We start from the raw sequence: 17,705 nt of genomic DNA on the forward strand, positions 1-17,705 counted from the left end.
CAGATGGTATAGATAATGCAATTTACAAGCCAGATTTGACAGCTACATACAGGGGCGCCTGGCTGGCTCAGGCGGTACAGGGCGCGACTCTTGAACTCAGGGTTGTGAGTTCAAGCCCCACACTGGGTGAGGAGCCTACTTAAAAACAAACAAATACAGCTACATACAACTCTGAATGCAACAGAGAATACTCTGTTTAAAATATCCATAAAAAGTCATTAAAATGAAATCAGTGTGCCTGGGTGGCTCAGTTGGTTAAGTGTCTGCCTTCAGTTCAGGTCATGATCCCAGGGTCCAAGGATCAAGCCTGGCATTGAGCTCACTGCTCAGTGGTGAGCCTGTTTCTCCCTCTCCCTCTGCTGCTCCCCCTGCTTGTGCTCTCTCGCTGTCAAATAAATAAAATCTTTAAAAAAATTAGATCATAAGATGGAATATGAAGTCACATTACAAAAGATGGAAATGTTATAGCCATATTCTCTGATCCTAATAAAATTAAATAGGAAATCATTAACAAGAACTCACTATGATATGAAAAACAAAATACTTTTCTAAACAACTCATGGCTCAAAGAGAAAATTAAAATAAGACTATTTTAAAATTATCAACAAAGAGAACACTATTTCTAAACCTATGAAGATGTGGTCAAAGGCATCAGCAGAGAAAAATGACAAACCAGTTTTCATTTGTGAATACAGATACAAATCCAATCCAGCAGGGTATTTTTTTTTCAAGATTTTACTTATTTGAGTGAGAGAGAGAGAGAATGAGCAGGGGGAAGGGCAGAGTGAGAAGGAAAGGGAGAAGCAGACACCCTGCTGAATGCAGAGCCCCACAGGGGGCTAGATCCCAAGACACTGAGATCATGACCTGAGCGGAAGTCAGACGTTCAACCAACTGAGCCACCTGGGTGCCCCCAATCCAGCAGGGCATTAGAAAAATAGAAAAATAAGTAGAAGCTTTTAGTATTAGGGAGATCTGTAAGCAGGGTGACTTGCACTGCACTTGTCTAATGCTGAACCTTTAGGAATATATTAATGCAACTGACTTTCAGTAATCAAATATATATGATCCATTTCATAAATTACATATTGGAAATTTAAAATAGCAGCTTTTACCCCAACACCATCCAAGGCTTCCCAAAGACTGCCCAATGTGTACTATAAGAAAAAATATCCAGGGGGTTGGAGGATGGGTTAGCCTGGTGATGGGTATTAAAGAGGGCACATTCTGCATGGAGCACTGGGTGTTATGCACAAACTATGAATCATGGAACACTACATCAAAAACTAATGATGTAATGCATGGTGATTAACATAACAATAAAAATTTAAAAAAAATAAACCTAGAGTGTTCACCACAAAAAAAGAAAAAAGAAAAACTATCCATTTTAATATTATACTGAGAAAAGTCATTTGGCATGAAGAATTCCTAACAAAAAGAAAAAATCAAAACGTAAGGGTGCCAACTGGCTCAGGTGGAAGAGTCGTGTGACTCTTGATCTCAGGGTTTTGAGTTTGAGCCCCACATTGGGTGCAGAGGTTACTAAAAAAATAAACTTCTTGGGCGCCTGGGTGGCTCAGTTGGTTAAGTGACTGCCTTCAGCTCAGGTCATGATCCTGGAGTCCCGGGATCCAGTCCCACATCAGGCTCCCTGCTAGGCAGGGAGTTTGCTTCTCCCTCTGACCCTCCTCCCTCTCACGCTCTCTGCCTCTCATTCTCTCACTCGCAAAAAAAAAAAAAAATCTTAAAAAAAATAAATAAAATAAACTTCGTAAAAAAATCAAAATATATTTCAATGTCAATTTAAATTTTTTCTTCTATTTGAAGATTAGTAATACAACTGTCATCTCCCATTGACACAGATAACTGAAAATATACACAGGTAATTTTCCCCCCCAAATCATGCTTTTTTTCCGCAATACAAGCAATCTGAAGTAGTATTTTATACGAAAGATTCAGATCAAGGGAAATCTAAAAGGGAGAAGATTCTGTTCTGATTTTAAGTTGGTACTGACAAAAACTCTGTATCCTAATTATTCTAAGCCAGATTTTATACACGAAACCATCTGAATATACTCTCATTTCTTAGTCAGAACAATTACTATTTCTTCAACTCATCTGGTATAGAAAAAAAAATAGGTCTTTTAAGTAAAAATAGTCACAATTTTACATTGGACCAGAATGGTGGGGAGCTGACCAGAGGTCGGTAGTTAGCATCTGATATGGGCTATTCCTAGTATGACATGTAAAGAACTCAGCAAAACAGAAAAGCTAGATAGCTGAGCTCAAAAAAACTGTGTTATTGGGGTGCCCGGGGGGGCTTAGTCAGTTAAGCATCCAGCTCTTGGTTTTGGCTCAGGTCATGATCTCATGGGATCAAGTCCCACCTTGGGCTCTGAGCTCAGTGGGGAGTCCGCTTGAAGATTCTCTCCCTTACTTTCTCTCTCTCTCTTAAAAAAAAAAAAAGATTGTGTTATTATTTAAGTATTACATATTTCCAGGTCAGAAATACCTACTTTCCTATTATAAATGAAGTTGCTAAAGACCATACAAGTTGCTATATAAGGTCAGCCCCAGGATCCATTCAGGCCAGTACTTTGTCTCTAATCTGCAAAGCAACATGTAATAGAGTTTAGAATAAAACAGCTATTCTAAGTTAATCCATGCCACTGCTTCTATTAGTGCAAAAACTGGAGAGAGCTGGCCTTAGGTAAGTTTTACTCTTCCTTTAACATACGTTCTCTCTGGACAGAGTGAGCTATTTGAAATGTTTAAGGGTTTTGAGATATTTAAGGCAAATTCTTAAGCTGAAAGAAGGAAGAACATATGGGGGCACCTGGCTGGCTCAGTTGGAGGAGCATGTGACTCTTGATCTCAGGGTCTAAGTTCAAGCCCCATGTCGGGTGTAGATTGCTTGAATATATAAATAAATAAACTTTGAAAAAAGAGAAAGAAGGGAGGCCTTATAACCTTCCAGTGATTTCCCTGGTGGCACTTTCAGACAAAGATCACTGACTGGAATTGTCTAAAATGACAGTTCTGATTCATATGACAATCCTGTTGTTTCAATTGTGAAGCCATAGAAGTTTTGTTTTGTTGTTTTCCAAGAGAAGCGAAAGAAAACAAAGCTTGTCTACAAATCCAGGTTGAAAAGGACAGGAAGAAACTGGGCCAGATCAAGATTGTGTCAAATTCTTGGAGACAGTCACTGAGAATATATAAATTGAGCCAAATCTTGCATACTTCACTAAGTAGGGATTTTTCACTGGAGCTTTCAAATGGACAGTACATTCTACAGGGATAAGTCTCATGCTTTTCTATGTGAAACTGAGATTCTAAGAAGGAAACAAGTACCTAAGAGACTTTTTTTTTTCCTTTGAGAGAGAGAGAGAGGGCCAGAGGGAGAGGAAGAGATAATCCCAAGTAGCCTCCACACCCAGCGCATGAGCCCAACCCAGGGCTCAATCCCACAACCCCAAGATCAGTACCCAAGAGCTGGAAGCCAACCAACTGAGCCACCCTGGCACCCAAACATGAAAGATTTTTTAGAAAATTGGTTGTTCTTGGGCGCCTGGGTGGCTCAGTTGGTTAAGCGACTGCTTTCGGCTCAGGTCATGATCCTGGAGTCCCTGGATCGAGTCCCGCATCGGGCTCCCTGCTCGGCAGGGAGCCTGCTTCTCCCTCTGACCCTCCCCCCTCTCATGTGCTCTCTCTCTCTCTCTCATTCTCTCTGTCTCAAAGAAATAAATAAAATCTTTAAAAAAAAAAAAAATTGGTTGTTCTTTAAATCAACACTCCCTACCTAGTCTAAAAAACTATTGAAAAAAATTTTCTGGAATTATAGTGATGGTTGCACAACTGTGTCAATCTACTAAAATAAAAGCAAAAACACTGAATTTTATACTTTAAAAGAGTGAATTTTACAGTATGTGAATTAGACCTCAAAAGTCATAATAGGGATACCTGGCTGGCTTAGTCAGAGGAGCTGTCACAGGACTCCTGATCTCAGGGTCATGAGTTCAAGCCCCATGCTGGATGCAGAGATTACTTAATATAAATTTTTCCCTTTTTAAATTTAAATCCAATTAATTACACATAGAGTATTAGTTTTAGAGATAGTTTTAGAGATAGAGTTCAATGATTCATCAGTCTTATATAACACCCAGTGCTCATTACATCAAGTGCCCGCCTTAATGTCCATCACCCAGTTACCCCACCTCCCCACCTCCTCCCCTCCAGCAACCCTGTTTGTTTCCTATGATTAAGACAAACTCTTATGGTTTGTCTCCCTCTCTGATTTCATCTTGTTTTATTTTTTCCTCCCTTCCCCTATGTTCCTGTTTTATTTCTTAAATTCCACATATAAGTGAAATCAAATAATTGTCTTTCTCTGATTGACTTATTTCGCTTAGTATAATACCCTCCCCTTCCATCCAATAAATTTTTTTTAAAAGTCATTATAAAAAAATAACAATGAGGGGCGCCTGGGTGGCTCAGTTGTTAAGAGTCTGCCTTCAGCTCAGGTCATGATCCCAGGGTCCTGGGATCGAGCCCCGCATCGGGCTCCCTGCTCCACGGGAAGCCTGCTTCTCCCTCTCCCACTCCCCCTGCTTGTGTTCCCTCTCTCACTTGTGTCTCTCTCTGTCAAATAAATAAATAAAATCTTTAAAATAAATAAATAAATAAATAATAAAAACAACACACATACAGACACACACAACTATTGAAGAGTCTGCCAAAGAAACATATAAAGAATACACAATGGGAACTCTCATACATTGTTAGTGAAAATGTAAAATGGTGCAGCTGCTGTGGAAAAGTTTGGCAGTTCCTTAAAATGTTAAACAGAATCGGGATGCCTGGCTGGCTCAGTTGGAAGAGCCTGCGACTCTTGATATCAGGGCTGTGAATTTGAGTCCATGTTGGGTGTAAAGATTACTTAAAAAAAAAAAAAGTTAAACAGATTTACCAAATGACCTAGCAATTCCACTCCTCAGTATAGATCCAAGAGAACTGAAAAGACATGTCCACATAAAAACTTACATGCAAATGTTCATTACAGCATTATTCACAATAGTGAAAAAGTATGAACAACCCAAATCTCTCTCGACTGATGACTAGACAAAATGTGGTATATTCATACAGTAGAATATTAAGCAATAAAAAATAATAAGGTACTGACACATGCTACACCACAGATGGACTGAATACAGCATGCTAAGTGAAAGAAGCCAGATACTAAAGGCCGCATGTTATACGATACCCTATTTACATGAAATGTGTGTAGGGGGGGGCACCAGAACTGACTGCTAATAGGTATGGGGTTTCTTTCTGGGGTGATAGAAATATTTTGGAATTAGATGGTAGAAATGGTTGCATAACCTTGTAAATATACTAAAACCCACTGAATTATACATTTTAAAGTGATGAACTTTATATTATGTGAATTACATCTCAATTTTTAAAAGTATACACACTCTTGGAGCACCTGGGTGGCACAGCTGGTTGAGTGTCCAACTCTTGGTTTCAGTTGGGGTGGTGATCTCAGGGTCATAAGATCAAGCCCCACTGCAGGTCCACACTCAACGCAGAGTCCGCTTGAGACTCTCTCCCTCTCCCTTTGCCCCTTGCCCCTGCACTTGTGCTCGTGTGCGCTCTCTCTAAAATAAATAAATAATTTTTAAAAGATTTTATTTATTTGAGAGAGAGAGAGCATGAGTGAGGTGAGGGGCAAGGGGGGATGCAGGCTCTCTGCAGAGCAGGGAGCCCGATAAGGGCCTCAATCCTGGGACTCCGGGACCATGACCTGAGCCAAAGACAGACACTTAGCCGACTGAGCCACCCAGGTGCCCCAATAAATAAATCTTTAAAAAATATACACACACACACACACTTTCTCTCTCTCTCTAGGGGCACCTGGGTGGTGCAGTCAGTTGGGCGTCTGACTCTGTTTCGGCTGGGGTCGTGATCTCTGGGTCTTGGGATGGAGCCCTACATTAGGCTTGCACTCAGGGTGGAGTCAGCTTGGGTATCTCTCTCCCTCTCCCCACTGCTCACCCATACACACAGGCTCTCATGCTCTAATACATAAATCTTAAAAAAAAAAAAGTACACACGCTCTCAAACTATTTTTTTTTTAAGATTTTATTTCTTTATTTTAGAGAGATGGAGAGAGAGACAGCACAAGTGGTAGGGGCAGAGGGAGAGGGAGAGAGAGAATCTCAATCTCCACGCTGAGTGTGGAGCCCGACGCAGGGCTGGATCCCATGACCCTGAGATCATGACCTGAGCCGAAACTAAGAGTCAGATGCTTAACCTACAGTGCCTAAGAAACAAATTAGATAACAATCACCAATGTATCCATAACTAAATGAATAAAAACATATAAATCAAGCTGAAGTCCCTCTTGGCATTCTCCTTACCCTCAGCCTTCACTACCAACACATACATAACAGGTGTCCCCACACACACACCCTTATAGCTCATTCTTCAGGTAAACAGGATAAACAATCCTTGGCTGGAGAACTAGTTCTACCTCTCTTTGTCTGCAGTCGTCAAAGTTCGCATGCCTGAACACAATTACCTTTCAATGGATTCATATTTCACTCTACCTTCTCTCTTGCTTACGGAAATGCTATTCATCTTTCAAAAATCAAATCAAATTCCAACTCATCCATGAAGTACACTCCAGTCTTCAAAAACTTTTTTTTTTTAACTTACAAAACAGATGTCATAGAAACAATTTGCTTCCTAAGTCTTATTTTCTATGAAGGAAAAATGCACTGACCCTTACCCTTTATTTGGCAGCAGTGTAGAAAACAGGATAAAAGGGGGGGGCAGGATTAAAGGCAGGAAGATGGGGGTAAATTCAAGGATTAGCAATGAAAATTCAAATAAAAATCTCTGGTTAAATGAGAATCCACTTTCTGAGAATCTATCCTAAGAAACTGCTCTGAATTTACTGTCATATGTGGGCTACACTTACAGATTTAGAATTTAAATGTTCGTTCTCCTCTTCCTGTATATTTATTTTATAATACAAGACTGGAAGCAGTCTACAGCAAATTATAGTGTATCCAGTGAATGAATATGAAGGCATTTTATTTATTTATTTTTTTAAAGATTTTATTTATTTGACAGAGAGAGCGAGCGAGAGAGGGAACACAAGCAGGGGGAGTGGGAGAGGGAGAAGCAGGCTTCCCGCGGAGCAGGGAGCCCGATGCGGGGCTCGATCCCAGGACCCTGGGATCATGACCTGAGCCAAAGGCAGACGCTTAACGACTGAGCCACCCAGGCGCCCCTGAAGGCATTTTAATATGAAGGGATATGATCTTATATGTGGAAAACCCTAAAAATTCCACAAAAAAAATGTAAGAATAAATTAATTCAGCAAAGTATCAGGATACTTAGTCAACACACAAAAATCAGTTGCATTTCTCTATACAGTGAAATATCTGAAAAGGAAATTACAAAAACAATTCCATTTGTAACAGCATCAAAATGAATACAATACAGTTGATCCTTCCACAATGCAAGGATTGGGGGCACCAATCCCCACACAGTAAAAAATCTATGTATAACCTTGACTCCCCCCAAATTTAACTACTAATAGCCTACTGTTGACCAGAAGCCTTACCAGTAACATAAACAATTAACAAATATTTTGTATGTTATATGTATTATATACTGTATTCTTACAATAAAATAAGCTAGAGAAAATATTAAACCATGAAGAGAAAACACATTTACAGTACATATAAGTGGATCCACACAATTCAAACCTGTGTGGTTAAAGGGTCAACTGTACTTAGGAATTAACTTAACCAAGGAGGTGAGAGACTTATACAGTGAAAACTACAAAACACTGCTGAAAGAAATTAAAAACAACATAGTTAAATGGAAACACATCTCATGTTTACAGATTGGAAAATACTGCTTAAAAGTCAGTACTACCCAAAGCCATCTATAAATTTGATGCAATCCCTATCACAATCCCAATGACATTTTTTTGTAGAAATAGAAAAACCCATCCTAAAATTCATATGGAATATCAAGGGACTCTGACCAAAACCATCTTGAAAAAGAACAAAACTGAAGGACTCACACCTCCTGATTTCAAAATGTACCAGAAGCTATAGTAATCAAAACAGTGGTATTGCTATAAACAGAAATAATACAGACCAATGGAACAGAACAGAGAGCCCAGAAATAAAACTGACCATATATATGGTCAAATCAATTTTTACAAGAATGCCAAGACCACTCAATTGGGAAAGGACAGTCTTTTCAACAAATGGTGCTGGAAAAACTAAATATCTACATGCAAAAGAATGAAGTCGGACCCTTACCTAACAACATATACAAAAATTAACTCAAAATGGACTGAAGGCTTAAATGTAAACTTGAAACAATAAAACTTCTTTTTTTTTTTTTTTTAAGATTTTATTTATTTGAGAGCGAGAATGAGAGCATGAGAGGGAGGAGGGTCAGAGGGAGAAGCAGGCTCCCCGCCGAGCAGCGAGCCCGATGCGGGACCCGATCCCGGGACTCCAGGATCACGACCTGAGCCGAAGGCAGTCACTTAACGGACTGAGCCACCCAGGCGCCCGAAACAATAAAACTTCTAATAAAACACTGGATTTGCAAAGATTTCTTAGATATGACCCCAAAGGCACAGGTAATAAAAAAAATAAATTGGACTTCATGAAAATTTTAAAACTTTGTGCATCAAGACACTATCAACAGAGTAAAAAGGCAAGTCACAGAAGGAGAAAATATTTGCAAATCATATATCTGATAAGAGATTCCTATCCAGAATATATAGAGAGAACTTCTAAAACTCAAAGCAACAAAAAACTTGACTCAAAGTAGGCAAAAGATTTGAATAAACATTTCTCCAATAATATACAAATGACCAAAGAAGCACTTGAAAAGATGCTCCACATCAGTAATATTAGGGAAGTACAAATCAAAACCACAGTGAGAGAGCACCTGGGTGGCTCAGTTGGTTAAGCGACTGCCTTCAGCTCAGGTCATGATCCCAGGGTCCTGGGATGGAGTCCCGCATTGGGCTCCCCCTGCTCTGCGGGGAGCCTGCTTCTCCCTCTGCCTCTGCCTGCCACTCTCCCTGCTTGTGCTCTGTGTCAAATAAATAAATAAAATCTTTAAAAAAAAAACCAAACACAGTGAGATTATCACTTCACACCCATTAGGATGGCTATCCAAAAAAAAAAGAATCAGAAAACAAGCGTTGGCGAGGATGTGAAGAAACTGGAACCCTTGTACAATGTTGGAGGGAATATATGTGCAATCCACTATGGAAAACAGTGTGGTAGTTCCTCAAAAAACTAAAAATTGAATTACTGTATGGTATAACAATTCCACTTCTGGGTATATACATACTAAAAGAACTAAAAGTGGGGACTTGAAGAGGTATCTGTACACCCATGTTCTTAGCATTATTTGCAATATCCAGAAAATGGAAACAACCCAAGTGTTCATCAACAGATGAATGGGTAAACAAATGTGATATATACATTTACTGGAATATTATTCAGCCTTAAAAAGGAAAGTTCTTTACTCAAAGAATACAAAAACACTAATTCAAAGGGATGCATGCAGGGTGCCTGGGTGGCTCAGTCGGTTAAGCGTCTGCCTTCGGCTCAGGTCATGATCCCAGGGTCCTGGGATCGAGCCCCGCATCGGGCTCCCTGCTCCACGGGAAGCCTGCTTCTCCCTCTCCCGCTCCCCCTGCTTGTGTTCCCTCTCTCGCTGTGTCTCTCTCTGTCAAATAAATAAATAAAATCTTTAAAAAAAAAACAAACCAAAGGGATGCATGCACCCCTTTGTTTATAGCAGCATTATTTATAATAGCCAAGATATGGAAACAGCCCAGGTGTCCACTGATTAATGAATGGATAAAGAAGATGTGGAATATATACAGAATGAGTATTATTCAGCCATTTAAAAGAATGAAATCTTGCCATTTGCAACCACATGGATGGAGCTAGATATATAATGCTAAGTGAAATCAGTCAGAGAAACACAAATACCATATGATTTCACTCATATGTGGAATTTAAGAAACAAAACAAATGAGCAAAGGGGAAAAGAGAGACAAACCAAGAAACAGACTTAATTACAGAGAACAAGCTGATGGTTACCAGAGGGGAGGCAGGGGGATGGGTGAAATAGGTGAGTGCACTTGTGATGAGCGCAGGGTAACGTACGGAAGTGTTGAATCACTATATCATACCCCTGAAACTAATATAACACTGTATGTTAACTAACTGGAATTAAAAACTTAAAAAATAAATTTTTTTTAAAAAGGAAATTCTGACACATGCTACAAATGGGTGAACCTTGAAAACATACTAAGTGAAATAAACCTGTCAAAAAAGACAAATACAGTTTGATTCTCCTTATATGAGGTACTTAATGTAGTAAAAATCAATCACAGATAAAGAAAGAATGGTGGTTGCCAGGGACTAGGAGAAAGGGGGAATGGGAGTTATTGTTTAATGGGTATAGATTTTCAGTTTTATAAGATGAAAAGAATGATGGAGATGGATGGTGGTATGGTTGCACACCATTACAAATGTATCTAATACCACTGAACTGCACGCTTAAAAATGGTTAAGGTGGTAAATTTTATGTGTATCCTACTAAAATTGAAAAAAAAAAAAAAAGCATATGTAGGAGTGAAATGTTAAATATGGCTTTTCCACTATTAACCATGTCCTCCCTGATGGAGCATATGTAATAAACTCATTTATTCCCAGAAGGGAAAAATACTTAAGGGGGAAATTCTGCAAGCTCTATGTTAAACTACATATTTTCAATAGCTAAAAGAACTCTTGACAATCAATTCCCGTAAGTGATAAACACAAAAAGATATACACAGGACAGAAACAGAAAATCACCAATGGCCAATACATGTGAAAAAAATACTCAAATACACTAGTAATCAAGGAGGGAAAAATTAAACAAGACACCATTTTTCACCTACCAAATTTACTTTTGGAGCAAATGGAACTAAGGCATCTCAAAAAAGGCCTAGGTTTTTCTAATCCATACTCATTACCTTCACTTCCTCAAGCCCCAACCAATTATTCCAATCTGGTTTCCACCTCCCACTTCTAGAACTCTGGATAATGATACCAATGACTAAGGGTGCCACCTGGCTCAGTTGGTGGCGTGTACAACTCTTGATCTCCACGTTGTGAGTTCAAGCCCCATGCTGGGTGTAGAGATTACTTAAAAATTAAAAAATCTTAAAAAAAAAAAAAAGTAATAGTAATACCAATGACAAAGCTAACAACCTCCAAATCCAATTGAGCATCTCACTAAACAACTCAAAGCATGGATGGACCAATTCTCTATCCTCTATGAACTTATTTTTCTTGGCTTCCGTAACACCGGTCTTCTGCTTTTTTTCCCTACCTCACTGGCTGTTTCTTCTGTCCTGTGTTCAATCTTCTTCCCATACTGCACCTCAAAGCACCAATTCCACTTCTCTATACTCTTCCCCTTGGTGATCTCATACAGTCCCATACCTTTCAATATCATCTATGCAATGAACTCCAAATTTTTATCTAACAAGTCTTGGTTCTCTCTTCCATGAGTTCCCAAACCTGTACATCCAACTGCTTCCTCAATATACCAACTTCATAACTGATAGGCATCTCACATTTAATACAGCCAAAACAGAACTCAAGATTCTTCCCACCTCAAATTTCTCTTCCATTCTTCTTCCTCTCAGTAAATGTCACAACCTACTCATAGTTGCTCAAAACAAATAGCAAAAGCAAAGAATTCTCAGGGCATCTGGCTGGCTCAGTCAGTAAAGCATGCAACTCCTGATCTCAGGATCGTGAGTTCGAGCCCCACACTGGGCACAGAGTTTAACTTAATTTAAAAAAACATATTAAGGGGTGCCTGGGTGGCTGAGTTGGTTAAACATTCAACTCTTGATTTCAGCTCAGGACATGATCTCAGGGCCATGAGATGGAGCCCCACTTCAGCTCCATGTTCAGCAGGGAGTCTGCTGGAGATTCTCTCTCTCTCCCTCTGCCCCTCCCCCTGCTTGCTTGGGCTCACACTATCTCTTTCTCTCTCTCTCAAATAAAAAAATAAATCGTGGGGCGCCTGGGTGGCTCAGTTGGTTAGGCAGCTGCCTTCGGCTCAGGTCATGATCCCGGAGTCCCGGGATCGAGTCCCGCATCAGGCTCCCTGCTCAGCGAGGAGCCTGCTTCTCCCTCTGACCCTCCCCCTCTCATGCTCTCTGTCTCCCATTCTCTCTCTCAGATAAATAAATAAAAAATAAATCTTTAAAAAAAATAAATCGTTAAAAATATATATTAAAAAAAAAAAAAAGCAAAGAATTCTCCCATTCCCTCACTAACCCACTCCCAGGTCTTATTCTACCTCCAAAATATTTTTAAATCTTTGTACTCTTCATCTCTCCTGCCATGGACCAAGGTACTGCAAAGAGCATCCTAACTATCTCCTAGCTCCCACTCTTGCCCTCTTCCTCCACACAGCAGTCAGATTACGCTACCTGCCTTCTTAAAACCTTCAAAGGATTCCTATGAAAACTAAATTCCTAATCAGGGCATTATCTGCTCCTATCTTTGAAAGAATATACACAACCAAAAATCACAATATCTCTAGGCAGTAAAACTATTAATACTCTTCCTCATTTTGCTTGTCTATATTTTTTAATTTCTCTACGATGAATACATGCTACTTATTAAAAAAGGATATTGCTGAGTACTGTATATTACATCGCATTTTTACACCTTAAGGAGAAAAGAAAATGAAAACTGTAGGTAAACTCTAATTATAACTGTTACAAGCTTAGATGAAAATACTAGCAAACACCTACAAACACTCTAAGAATGAGGCGTCAGGGCTGAGATTATTGGTGATATTTTCCTCCTCTACTTTCTATTTTTTAACCTAATTACACTCATGATAGAAAAAAAGGTTTTGATACAAACCTCATTCATTGTCTTCTGCAATCTGGCCACAACCCACCTTTCTTCCAAGTACTCACTTTCCCAAGCTTTCTCTCTAACCCCGCACTGTGTCACACCTCTGGTGCTCTAACTCGGGCATATCCCTGGAATATCCTCCAACCTTTCTAAATCCCATGCATCCTTCACGAGGGAGGGGGACAGTTAGGATGGCGACAGGTTGGAGGCAGATTTCCCCGGTTCTTGTTGGTAAACCCACAACTTGCCGGTGCTGGAGCCGAATCTCGTCTCCAATCCCATCTCAGGCCACCAAGCTTAACATCCTGAAAGCTCCGGCCACTGGGGCTCAAGGGACCCCCATCTCCTCAGAGAGCGCTGTGCCCCTTAGAAGGACCCTCCAACACACCCAAATTCCAGGTTCCCGCTTCGGAGACTCCCCCCGACGGACACACTCACCCCAGGACCAGCCTCCTCCTCCGGGTCCCCTGCTCTCTGCAGTCATCGGCTCCCTCCCTCTGCTCTGCCGGGGCCGCGCGGCTGGCAGGGTGGGGGAAGGGAGCGCACGTGCCCGCGCCGCCCCCGCCCAGACAATGCCCCGGAGAGCGGAGCGCGCGCCCGGCCGGTCCGATCCCGCTCCCGCCAACACTCACCCTTTCCTCGATCTCCAGCCGAAGCGCAGGGCCCGCCGGGCGCCGCGAGAGGGCACGAGGGAGGTGAGGGAGCGGGCGAAGCCCCGCGGAGCCGCCCCGCCACGAGGCCCCAGCGACCCCGGAGCCCGCGGAAGCACACGGCTCGGCGGAGCCCGCCCGTCCCTTTCGGCCCTGCACGTCAGCAGCAGGGGCGGGGCGGGACGCGCGCGGCGGCGGCGGCGGCGGCGCGCGCGGCCCCGGGGGCGGGACTTGCAGGGATGTGGGCGGGGCCAGGGCTCCAGCTGGTGTTGGGGCGCGGGCCAGGCGGGAGATGGGGTTGGCGGTGGCCCAGACTCTGATCCCGGCCTGTGCTGCCGCACTGCCTGGGGAGTATGGATGTCCGTTCTGGCAAAGGCACCGTCATTTATCATTTTCGTCCCTAGAAATGGCGAGTTCCACCCTCAAGTTTGACAGAATATTCATTCTGCCAGCATATATGAAGCTTCCACAGTAATAACAGTAGTTATGATTTGTGTGTGTTTATCATCTTGTACTAAGCTTTGTGTTAGGTGCTAGGGATATATATAACGATAGTTATTACTAACCTATCGTACAGATGCAGAAATTGAGGCTCCGGAATGTTGGGACTTAACTAGTTTACGCAACTAGTGAGTGATAGTCCATCAAATCCAATTTACCTCCTAAATATCTTTTTTTTTAATTTTTATTTATTTTTGCGCGCGCAAGAGAGAGAAAGAGAGAGAGAGAGAGAGAGCATGAGCGGGGGAGGGGCAGAGGGAGAAGCAGGCTCCCCGCCGAGCAGGGAGCCTGCCCCGGGACTCCATCCCAGGACTCCGGGATCATGACCTGAGCCGAAGGCAGACACTTAACCAACTGAGCCACCCAGCGCCCCCCTCCTAAATGTCTTTTGAGCCCACCTTTCCCTTTCTTCCTATAACTCCCTACCTCAGGCGCCTTCATCTATCTGCCCAAGACTGCTATAGCTCTCCAGGGATCTGTTTCTGTCCCCTTTCACTCTGTTCAACTCGCTATGTAAAGATTTTCCAGAATGCCTGGTGGGTCAGTTGGTTAAGTGTCTGCCTTTGGCTCAGGTCATGATCCCAGGGTCCTGGGATCCAGCCCTGCATCAGGTTCCCTGCTCAGCGGGGAGCCTGCTTCTCCCTCTCCCTCTGCCTGCTCTGCCTGCCGCTCCCCCTGCTTGTGCTCGCTCTCTCTCTGACAAATAGTCTTAAAAAAAAAAGGGGGGCCGCCTGGGTGGCTCAGTCGCTAAGCGTCTGCCTTCTGCTCAGGTCATGATCCCAGAGTCCTGGGATCGAGCCCCACGTCGGGCTCCCTGCTCAGCGGGAAGCCTGCTTCTCCCTCTCCCACTCCCCCTGCTTGTGTTCCCTCTCTCGCTGTCTCTCTCTCTCTCAAATAAATAAAATCTTTAAAAAAAAAACAAAAAAATGATTTACCACTGGAGCTGAGTAGTAGGTTTAGAGAGAGTTCACTTTATAATTTTTATGCTTTACATATGTTATGAAATTTTGGGACATATTTAATGTTTAATAAAAATGTTTTGAAGAATTTATTCCTTTATCTCCGATAGCAAGCCCAGCGCACTGCACAGCATGCACTCAAAAAGCATTTGTTGGGGGCACCTGGGTGGCAGGGAATGGCTGGAGAATGTGACACAGAGCCTCCTACTCTTGGTTTCCACTCAGGTCCTGATCTCAGGGTGGTGGGATGGAGCCACTCCTCAGGCTCTGCTCAGCAGGGAGTCTGCTTGAGATTCTCTCTTTCCCTCTCCCTATGCCCCCCCAACCGCCCCGCACGCACCTGCACTCTCTCTCTCTCAATAAATAAATAATCTTTTTTTAAAAAAAAAAAAGTATTTGTGGAATGAATGAATGAATAGTAGGGCCAGGAACTGACTGCAAAGCTCTGCATGATAAGGGAATTGAAGGATTTATAATACATCACCCCTGGCACCCTGACCTTAAGGTCTATTACAGGTAAAGACAGATTAATAATATTTATTCAGCAAATCTTTATTGTGTTTCTGTTCTTTGTTCTGGCACTGTGTGCCAAGCACTGCGTTAGGCACTAAGGATCAGAAAGGAACAAAACGGTTCCTGCCCTTGTGAAATTCATAGACAATGTGATCTGAAAGGCCAGGAAAGTCCTCCCTGATCCTGAAGTGAAGACCCAAAGAGAGAATAGGAACTGGAGAGGTAGAAAATAAGTTTCATGGAGAAAGAGGTAGGGTAAGAGTTCAGCATGAGTGTGTCAGTGCTCCCCTGCTTTTGAGGTCTAACCATGAGGTAGAGACTGCTTTTAGGCAAACAGGCTTGAGCAAAGGAATGAAGAAAGGGCCTGCAGCAACCACCTGGCTGAATACAGACAGGCCCATCAGGCAACCCATCTCAAAATATCCATAGGCCCTAACCAACCCATGGGCTACTTACCACCAGGCACAGTACCAAAAAAAGGAAAATTCCATACATGGCCCTACCTCCTCACCGTCCCCCCCGCCTTTTTTTTTAAGATTTTATTTATTTATTTGACAGAGAGAGAGAGTGGCAGGCAAAGAGAGAGTGAGAAGTAGGCTCCCCACCGAGCAGGGAGCCCGACATGGGGTTCGATCCCAGGACCCTGGGATCAGGGCCTGAGCGGAAGGCAGACACTTAACCAAGTGAGCTACTCAGGCGCCCCCTTCACCGTCACCCTTTAAAAACAGCCCCCACCCACTGCCTCATGGCAGACAGCCTCTTCTTTGCTGTCCCACCTGCCGCTCCCTTGTGGTGTTTTCCATAAACTTCTATCTCCTTTGTTCTGCCTCAGGTGAATCCTTTCACTGCCCATGCCACCTGATCATCGACCCACATTTGGGGGCCCCCAACCGATCGGACAGACCCACATGTAGACACCACATAGAAGTGTCTGGCTAACTGAGGGTAGGGGTGGGGCTAGAAACCCACTTCCCCTAGTCCAGCTTGGTTGGCTGCCTAATTCTGGCAGATACCTCACATGGAGCGGGGCTCAGGCGCAGAGAGTGGTATTAGGGAGAGAGGATGCTGCTTCTAGTTGTCCTCAACTTACAGATGGTGTGCCAGAAACCCAGACTTCTCTGTAGGCTCCCTGCAAGGCAAAGTAGTATGGTTGAGAGCCATGGATGGGACAATGGGTGTTGTGCCAGGGACCAGGTGATCCTAAACCAGGGGCAGTGGTGGACTGATTGGCAGGGAATGGCTGGAGAATGTGACTAAGACCCCAAGGATGAGCAGAGCTGAAGCCCCCAGCAAGAGCTAAAGTGCTCCCGAGTCCGCTGGTGAGAGGAGCAGGGATGGAGGGATGGGGGTGAGAGAGATCCAGACACCTGAATCTCAAGGAGCTGAAGCAACAGATCATGAGTTTGCCAGCCAACAACCTTAGCAGCTGATGCCAGCAGGGCTGTGGTGACCAGGAGTGACTAGGGAGCAGAAGCCAATAAGGACCCACTGATCCGGGACTCCTCTAGCCACCGCCTCTAAGCTCCCCTTTGATCCCACAGTCCACCTTGGGAAGTCAAGGTGGGGAAGGGAACGTTCTGGCAGGACAGCAACTTTAAACTGACTGAATGTTTACCCCAAATGAGACCTTTGAAGACCAGATAACTTTATTGGCAAGTTTAAGTTTAGCCCAGTCCCGGATAGCAATGAGAGCCTCTGAAAAAAGTTTGCCTCATTTAATGAGATATAACATAGCTACAAATTTTTACATATATGCACACAATGTGCACATTTCCCTAACAGAGGTAAGCTCTATTAAGGAACTGGGCAGAGTAAAGACAGCCCAGCATAGGGGGAGCACATTTAATATGGAGGTGGAAAAGGCCTCCCTGAAAAAAACATTAAGTGAAACCTGAAGGCAGTAGAAGCAGGATAATGCCTGAGGCAAGGTGAGAAGGACGCCCAGGGTAACTTAGAGAAGAGCAGAGTGGCTGGGGATGAGGCTAGGAGCAAGAGCTCAAAGGACGTGGCATTAAGATTTTGATCTTTGCTGTGAGAACAACAGGAAGTCATTAAAGGGTATGAAGCAGGGGTGTCATGTATTTTAT

General features: G+C 42.9%; 1 protein-coding gene across 1 annotated transcript in view; it reads right to left on the reverse strand.

Annotated features, from left to right (window-relative positions):
- Nucleotides 1-13,795, reverse strand: part of YEATS2 (YEATS domain containing 2) — a 104,161-nt gene extending 90,366 nt beyond the window's left edge. Inside the window, exon 1 of the mRNA XM_021692432.2 lies at nucleotides 13,628-13,795. The gene's annotated coding sequence lies outside the window, so the exon portion shown is untranslated. The remainder of the gene's footprint in view (nucleotides 1-13,627) is intronic.
- Nucleotides 13,796-17,705: the final 3,910 nt, after the last annotated feature.

This window comes from Neomonachus schauinslandi, chromosome 1 (assembly GCF_002201575.2).
Source record: "Neomonachus schauinslandi chromosome 1, ASM220157v2, whole genome shotgun sequence".
NCBI classification, from domain to species: domain Eukaryota; kingdom Metazoa; phylum Chordata; class Mammalia; order Carnivora; family Phocidae; genus Neomonachus; species Neomonachus schauinslandi.